The sequence below is a fragment of the Schistocerca piceifrons genome, chromosome 7 (assembly GCF_021461385.2).
Source record: "Schistocerca piceifrons isolate TAMUIC-IGC-003096 chromosome 7, iqSchPice1.1, whole genome shotgun sequence".
Classification (NCBI taxonomy): Eukaryota; Metazoa; Arthropoda; class Insecta; order Orthoptera; family Acrididae; genus Schistocerca; species Schistocerca piceifrons.
In genome coordinates, this window is record NC_060144.1 from 385,047,758 (window position 1) to 385,055,327 (window position 7,570).

Genomic DNA, 7,570 nt, shown 5'->3' on the forward strand with positions numbered 1-7,570 from the left:
TATTACAATAATTTATCATTTTAACATATTCTTTTGCTTTTTTTCATTTATGCATTACAAAAAGCTAATTTACTTGCCACAGATCAACGAGTTTCAATAACACAGAATGCACACTTCATAATCGCAGATACACAGTTACATAATATAAACCTACTTCTAATCGACGTAAGTGTTATAAGGTCATTGGTAGAATACTAGGGAAATGTAATCTCACATCCTAGAATATTGCTCAAGCACGTAAAGTTCTTACCATATACGACTAACAGGGGATATTGGACGTATACAAAGAAGAGCAGCACGAATGGTCACGGTTTTGTTTGACTTACGGGAGTGCCTCACGGAAAAGCTAAATAAAAACTGAACTGGCAGACACAAACTATTCCGTAAAAGCTTACTCACCATGATTTAAGAACCAGCCTTAAGTGATAAACCTATAAATATGCTATAGCCCCTGATGAATCACCTGCTTAGGACAAGACAATATTAGACTAATTGCAACCCACAGAGAGGCGTCTAAGCAATCATTCTTCACATGACTATGAAGGGATGGACCCCTAATTACTGGTACAATACAAAATGGTTCAAATGGCTCTGAGCACTATGGGACTTAACTTCTAAGGTCATCAGTCCCCTAGAACTTAGAACTACTTAAACTTAACTAAACTAAGGACATCACACACATCCATGCCCGAGGCAGGATTCGAACCTGCGACCGTAGCAGTCGCGCGGTTCCAGACTGTAGCGCCTTTAACCGCTTGGCCACCACGGCCGGCTGGTACAATACATTCTGCCTTGCAAGTCACACTGGTCAGTCGAGTATGGCTGTATATGCAGATGGAGATGTATCTGGAAGAGTTGTTGCAGCAGCTTACATTCCTGGCTCGAATATTATTGACTTCCTATGACGGCAGGGATTGTTAACAGTCCTGTCAGTTTTAGAACCACTAAGAAATTTTATCGAAATATTAAGTTCATGGCAGGAAACAACACTTATTGTTATTAGCGACAGCAGGAAACGGCCATCTGAAATGTCTGCGTACAGCTACTGAAGCTTACTGGCAGTAAAGCCTTCTTTTCAGGGGACGTGGAAATGCAAGTGGACGAAGAGCTGGTGACGCCACAGCTTGGAATTGCTCGTTACATTACGCTGCGCGGTGACAATTAGAAAATCTTGCATGTCAGATTTTTTGCCTCGTGAAGAGGAACGTGGCGAATGAGATGCAACATCGTTTTTATGTCTCAAGCACACCCCAGAAGCCACCATACTGTTTGGTGTTCAACGTCGTATTTTGTGGGTTTTCTTTGTGCCACAAAGCATCAGAAAAATTGAGGATCTCTCCAAAAGTCGTCGTTTTAACTACGATTTCTTATAATTAAATGACTGTGAACTACACATCGGTAGGTAGAGACTTCCCGTATTTGATGTTTTCGATGTCATAACTTGTGTGCTATGAAATTACACAATGCAATGCTACGGCACAATCTATCAAAAGCGCGTCTACATTCGTAGACACAATCTTTGCCGGCCGGAGTGGCCGAGCGGTTAAAGGCGCTACAGTCTGGAACCGCATGGCCGCTACGGTCGCAGGTTCGAATCCTGCCTCGGGCATGGATGTGTGTGATGTCCTTAGGTTAGTTAGGTTTAAGTAGTTCTAAGTTCTAGGGGACTTATGACCATAGCAGTTGAGTGCCATAGTGCTCAGAGCCATTTGAACCAACACAACCTTTGTATAGGGTTTACTATATATACGGAGGCCTGGCTGCCACGCGGAAGACGTAGCGTAGCTAAAATCGTCGTGAGTTCTGAAGACAAAGGTTGCAGGTTCACGTCCTCCACCTTCGATATTTTTTTCACCTTTTGTTTTCTAAAAGATCATGGGTAGTTTTTTGAATGTAACAGAAGTGTTATCTACAAAATTTGATGTTATTTATTATAAATAACGTATTTTCTGGAATTTTTGTGGCAAAGGCCAACGATTCGAATGTTTCTCCAGTGGCCAGATAGCTTAACATCACTGCCATTCTAGGACAGAAAGTAAATCCAAGTTAGATACTGGCAGGTTTTGCTATTTTGGAACTTTCTGTAAAATATATATATACCTTTCTGTTGATTTTATGGACTGCTTCATGTTTGTATCTTGCCCGTGAACATCTTTTTTAGTGACAGTGAGCAGCTTGTAAAAAATCTCCTCCTTCATTCAAATGAAATTACGAAACGAATCTCGATTTTGAGAACTAGATGTTCAAAAATTTGGGTGAGTGGCTCTGAGCACTATGGGACTTAACAGCTGTGGTCATCAGTCGCCTAGAACTTAGAACTACTTAAACCTAACTAACCTAAGGACATCACACACATCCACGCCCGAGGCAGGATTCGAACCTGCGAACGTAGCAGTCGCGCGGTTCCGGACTGCGCGCCTAGAACCGCGAGACCACCGTGGCCGGCAAAAAAATTTTTGGGTGAATTCCTAAGAGACCAAACTGCTCCAGTCATCGGTCCATAGACTTACACACTACTTAAATTAACTTACGCTAAGGACAACGCACACAGCCATGGCCTAGGCAGGATCGAACCTCCGGTGGGAGGGACTGCGCAATTCGTGACATGGTGTCTCAAACCGCGCGGCCACCTCGCACCGCGCTATGTGATCAAGTACTTTACTTCAGACTGGTGGTAGTCAATGCATCATCGAGAAAGTGGATATTATGCATGCGCAAACTGACATTAGACATTATACTTTAACTGTAATCAATTTAAAACCGAAAATGGGATGAATATTCCATTCAGTGAACGAATAATTTCTGCTAGTGTCTATCTCAGATCGTTCTACAGCATTAATTAGTGAACCTCTGTCAGCAATTCTCTTTTCAAACCATCGATGCGTCCAGAAACTTCTTCGCGATTTTCTCCGTTCTTCTTCGACACTAAATTTGTAACAGAGTTGACGCAGCTATTTTACGCTCTTCCATTTTCGTAAGGAAATTGTGTGATTTACGCGTCTGGCAACGGTCGCTGGAGAACACTGGTCGTATCACGATGAGGACCATTTTCGTGAGATGTAGCAGGTAGTTTCAGAGTGTGCAGCAATCACGACGGATGCAAAGCCTGGTTGATTACGCGATGAGAACCACGTCGCATGTGAGGACAGATTAAGGCTTGGATGTAAACTAATTTCTTGGAGAGCGCCGCGGGGGATTAGCCGAGTGGTCTCGGGCGCTGCAGTCATGGACTGTGCGGCTGATCCCGGCGGAGGTTCGAGTCCTCCCTCGGGCATGGATGTGTGCGTGTTTGTCCTTAGGATAATTTAGGTTACGTAGTGTGTAAGCTTAGGGACTGATGACCTTAGCAGTTAAGTCCCATAAGATTTCACACACATTTGAACATTTTTTTCTTGGAGCGCTTCTAGAGCTTGCGAAATCGTGAGTCGGCAGCGCTCGTGAGGTGTAGGGGTGTGTGCCCTCTGGAGCAGAGGTGTTATTTCTTATCGCATTTTTGGAGTAAGAGATCCTTCGTGATCGACCAAGTTATTCCTTGCAATACGGAAAACAGACAGAATTCGAAACTGCGTTCCCTAGCATGGGCGTGGATTTCTGTTTGAGTCGTTTCCCATTTTTAGGCGAGTTTTTCTGTTTAACGAGTGTGCACACGCACAGTACGCAGATGCCTAGAATTACGCTAATCAGCTAAGTAGCTACACAGACGGTGATGTCTAAGGACGGATACACACGTCGTGATGCTTTATTGGCGCCAATAACTTATATTTCTTTCCGTAAGTTTGAGTGGGATGTCTCTGTCTGACTTTCTCCCTATCGTCTTTGAACTGTATTTCTGTTTTGTTACTGTGGAGATAACACACAGGATTTGCTAGAGCGCCAGTTTATTCTGCTTGTGCTGGGAGTGGTCTGTCTGGGTTGAGCTGTGAGTGAACATACGCTTTCAACATTTTATTTAACAACCACATAAACTATCAGTTTACAAAAGCTTCACCAAAAATGGATTCAGTTTTAAATCAATCATTGGGGTGGCCAAACTAAGAAAAATGTTATATTAATAAGAAGACACTTCCTCAAAAGGCCCCAAATCAAAGAGTCACTATCGGATAATTAAGACCCATGGTGATTGAGCACATACCGAAGAATAAATGCAATAATAACGAAAAAAATTACAAGCAGAGAATAAATTTACACTATTACATTCAATGTATATAAAATCTGAGACCGTCTTTATTTATTTATTTTGTCATCAGTCTTCTGACTGGTTTGATACGGCCGGCCGCGAATTCCTCTCCTGTGCCAACTTCAACATCTCATAGTACCAATTACAGTCTAGGTCCTCAGTTATTTGCTAGATGTACTCCAACCTCTGTCTTCCTCCACAGTGTTTATCCTCTACAGCTCCCTCTAGTACTATGGAAATTATTCCTTGATGTCTTTAACACATGTCCTACCTCGCTGTCTGTTCTTTGTGTCAGTGTTCTTCGTATATTCCTTCCCTCACTGACTCTATGGAGAACCACCCCATTCCCTGCCTCATTAGTGCACCTAAATTTCAAGATTCGTCTACAGTACCGCATCTTAATTGCTTCAGTACTCTTCTGTTACGGTTTTCGCACAGTCCATGTTTCACTACCGTACAATGCTGTGCTCCAAACGTTCATTCCCATAAATTTAACTCCCCCGCACAGGCCACGAAGGCCCAAAGATACCGACCGGCCTCCGTATCATCCTCAGCCCACACGCGTCACTGGATGCGGATATGGCGGGCCATGTGGTCAGCACACCGCTCTCCCCCGGCCGTATGTCAGTGTCCGAGACCGGAGCCGCTACTTCTCAATGAAGTAGCTCCTCAGTTTGCCTCACAAGGGCTGAGTGCACCCCGCTTGCCAACAGCGCTCGGCAGACCGGATGGTCACCCATCCAAGTGCCAGCCCAGCGCGACAGCGCTTAACTTCCATGATCTGACGGGAACGGGTGTTACCACTGCGGCAAGGCCGTTGGCACATTCCATAAATTTCCTTAAAATAAAATTTCACTACACAAAAAAAAATCAAATACACAAGAAGTTCCGCTTTAGTTAACAAAGTTCACTGCCCGGTGAATTATGTACTGGCAAGTGATTAGAATTACCACGGTGCCTCGCATATGTCTATCAGTGTATTCCTCAGATGCTTGTATTACCCAGATGCAAATTCATCAGCAAGAAAAACACAAGTTGATTCACTGAGTACCATTATATTAACCGACAATTCAACATAAACCTCCTGCTTAAGATCAGGTGCGGTTAAGTCAGTCACATCAATGTAAATTAAGGTTCTCAAGCTCACAAAGAACACTTACGTATAGACACCACATGGTATTACCGTTTGCTAACCGTAAATACGGTACCGACTGGGCAGCAGGCAGACTTACGCCATGCGCAGTAGCATGGCAAGATTTATATGCAAAAAATACACACACACACACACAGCTCGAAGACTAACCCCACTTCACTGCAGTCTGCACAGGACAGACTGCTTTACTGAAACCTCATCGAAAGCGCCGTACTTGCGTCCACCACACAGCACGCTGTTATTGCCGGCCAGTGGCTACCCAGCCGCGTCTTCGAGTGCTTCCTGTTTGACCGCTCCACTGCACCGATCTTCCCATCGTCCTGTTCTTCCGTCACAGCCGGCTTCCGACGTGGGCTCCGGACGGCGCTGGTGTAGCGTCTTCCCTGCTGGCGCGGCCCCCCGCACTGTACAACAGGGATGGGAAAAACCCACCGGTTAAAACCGAGACCGGTATCTTAGTTCTGAATAACTGGTGTTTTTCGGTATTTGTTTGTTCTCGGTTATAATAGGTGTTTTTTATGTTTTGCTAATAGCCTACTAAATAACCGAAATATGAGAATAAGATTTTCACTCTGCAGCGGAGTGCGCGGTGATATGAAACCTCATGGCAGATTAAAACTGTGTGCCGGACCGAGACTCAAAGTCGGGATCTTTGCCTTTCGCGGGCAAGTGCTCTACCATCTGAGCTACCCAAGCACGAATCACGCCCCGTCCTCACAGCTTTACTTCTGACAGGACCTCGTCTCCTACTTTCCAAACTTTACAGAAGCTCTCCTGCGTACCTTGTAGAACTAGTACTCCTGGAAGAAAGGATATTCGGAGACATGCCTTATCCACAGCCTGGGGGATGTTTCCAGAATGAGAATGATAGAGCAGTTGCTTGTAAATGGTTCAAATGGCTCTGAGCACCATGGGACTCAACTGCTGAGGTTATTAGTCCCCTAGAACTTAGAACTAGTTAAACCTAACTAACCTAAGGACATCACAAACATCCATGCCCGAGGCAGGATTCGAACCTGCGACCGTAGCGGTCTTGCGGTTCCAGACTGCAGCGCCTTTAACCGCACGGCCACTTCCGCCGGCGTTGCTTGTAAAAGGCAAAGCCCGAGTTCGAGTCTCGGTACGGCACACAGTATTTGTCTGCCAGGAAGTTTCATATCAGCGAACACTCCGCTGCAGCATGAAAATCTCATTCTGGAAACAACCCTCAGGCTGTGGATAAGCCGTGTCTCCGCATTAGGTCTCGAGTTCGGGTCTCGGTCCAGCACACAATTTTAACCTGCCAGGAAGTTTCAAACCGAAATATCAGTTTGTCATAGCAGCAGTGCCGAAATTTTTCGTTTTTAAATAAACCTTTTTTAAATAAGGAGTTATTTTATCCGTGAAATTTGCATTACTTTGGGGTATTGCGTTATTGTAGAAAATTGGAAAACCGGGCAGTGCGGTTTTAATAACAATGCCGACAGAAACGAGCAAGAAGCACACGGCATAAGAATTGGTACACCACTGCCGAGACAATAATCTCGCTGTTGCCATGTGTCGTCGTTTAAGTTACGTGTTACGTTCAGTGTGCAAGACTTGGCAGTTTCTGTCAGTCGTCTCCGGACATCCGTTGTATTGCAGATTGCCACCAACCATAGTCTGCAGGTATTTTTTATGAAATGACAAAGCAAAGAAGTGCAATGCTTCATTTGCTCTAAAAGATTAAAGATTTGTCTGCCATTTCTATGAAACAGTAAAAGAGGAAGGAAATCGTGGTGACAGTAATAAATTAAAAACTTACAACTCAATCATAGTATACAATAAAAATAGCAAGTAGCTGATCAGAGCCTCTGCCCATATAATAAGCCTTTCTCTGTGTTTAGCCCCTGAAAACAGAGTTCTTCAGCCGGCCGCTGGTGGCCGAGCGGCTCTGGCGCTACAGTCTGGAAGCGCGCGACCGCTACGGTCGCAGGTTCGAATCCTGCCTCGGGCATGGATGTGTGTGTTGTCCTTAGGTTAGTTAGGTTTAAGTAGTTCTAAGTTCCAGGGGACTTATGACCTCAGCAGTTGAGTCCGATAGTGCTCAGAGCCATTTGAACAGAGTTCTTCAACCTCAATTTCACCCTTTAGAAATGACTAATCATAATGCGCAAATAGTGGTATAATCCCCTATTACAAGAGCAGAATATCAAAAAATTAGAGTCACTGGGAGAATACTGGTGATTTCTTATAGTATTCAATCACTTCCCACATTTCGA

The 7,570-nt window shown here is 44.4% G+C and overlaps 1 pseudogene; it reads right to left on the bottom strand.

Annotated features, from left to right (window-relative positions):
• Positions 1-4,881: 4,881 nt before the first annotated feature.
• Positions 4,882-4,999, bottom strand: LOC124709476 (annotated as a pseudogene).
• Between the last annotated feature and the right edge of the window lie 2,571 nt (positions 5,000-7,570).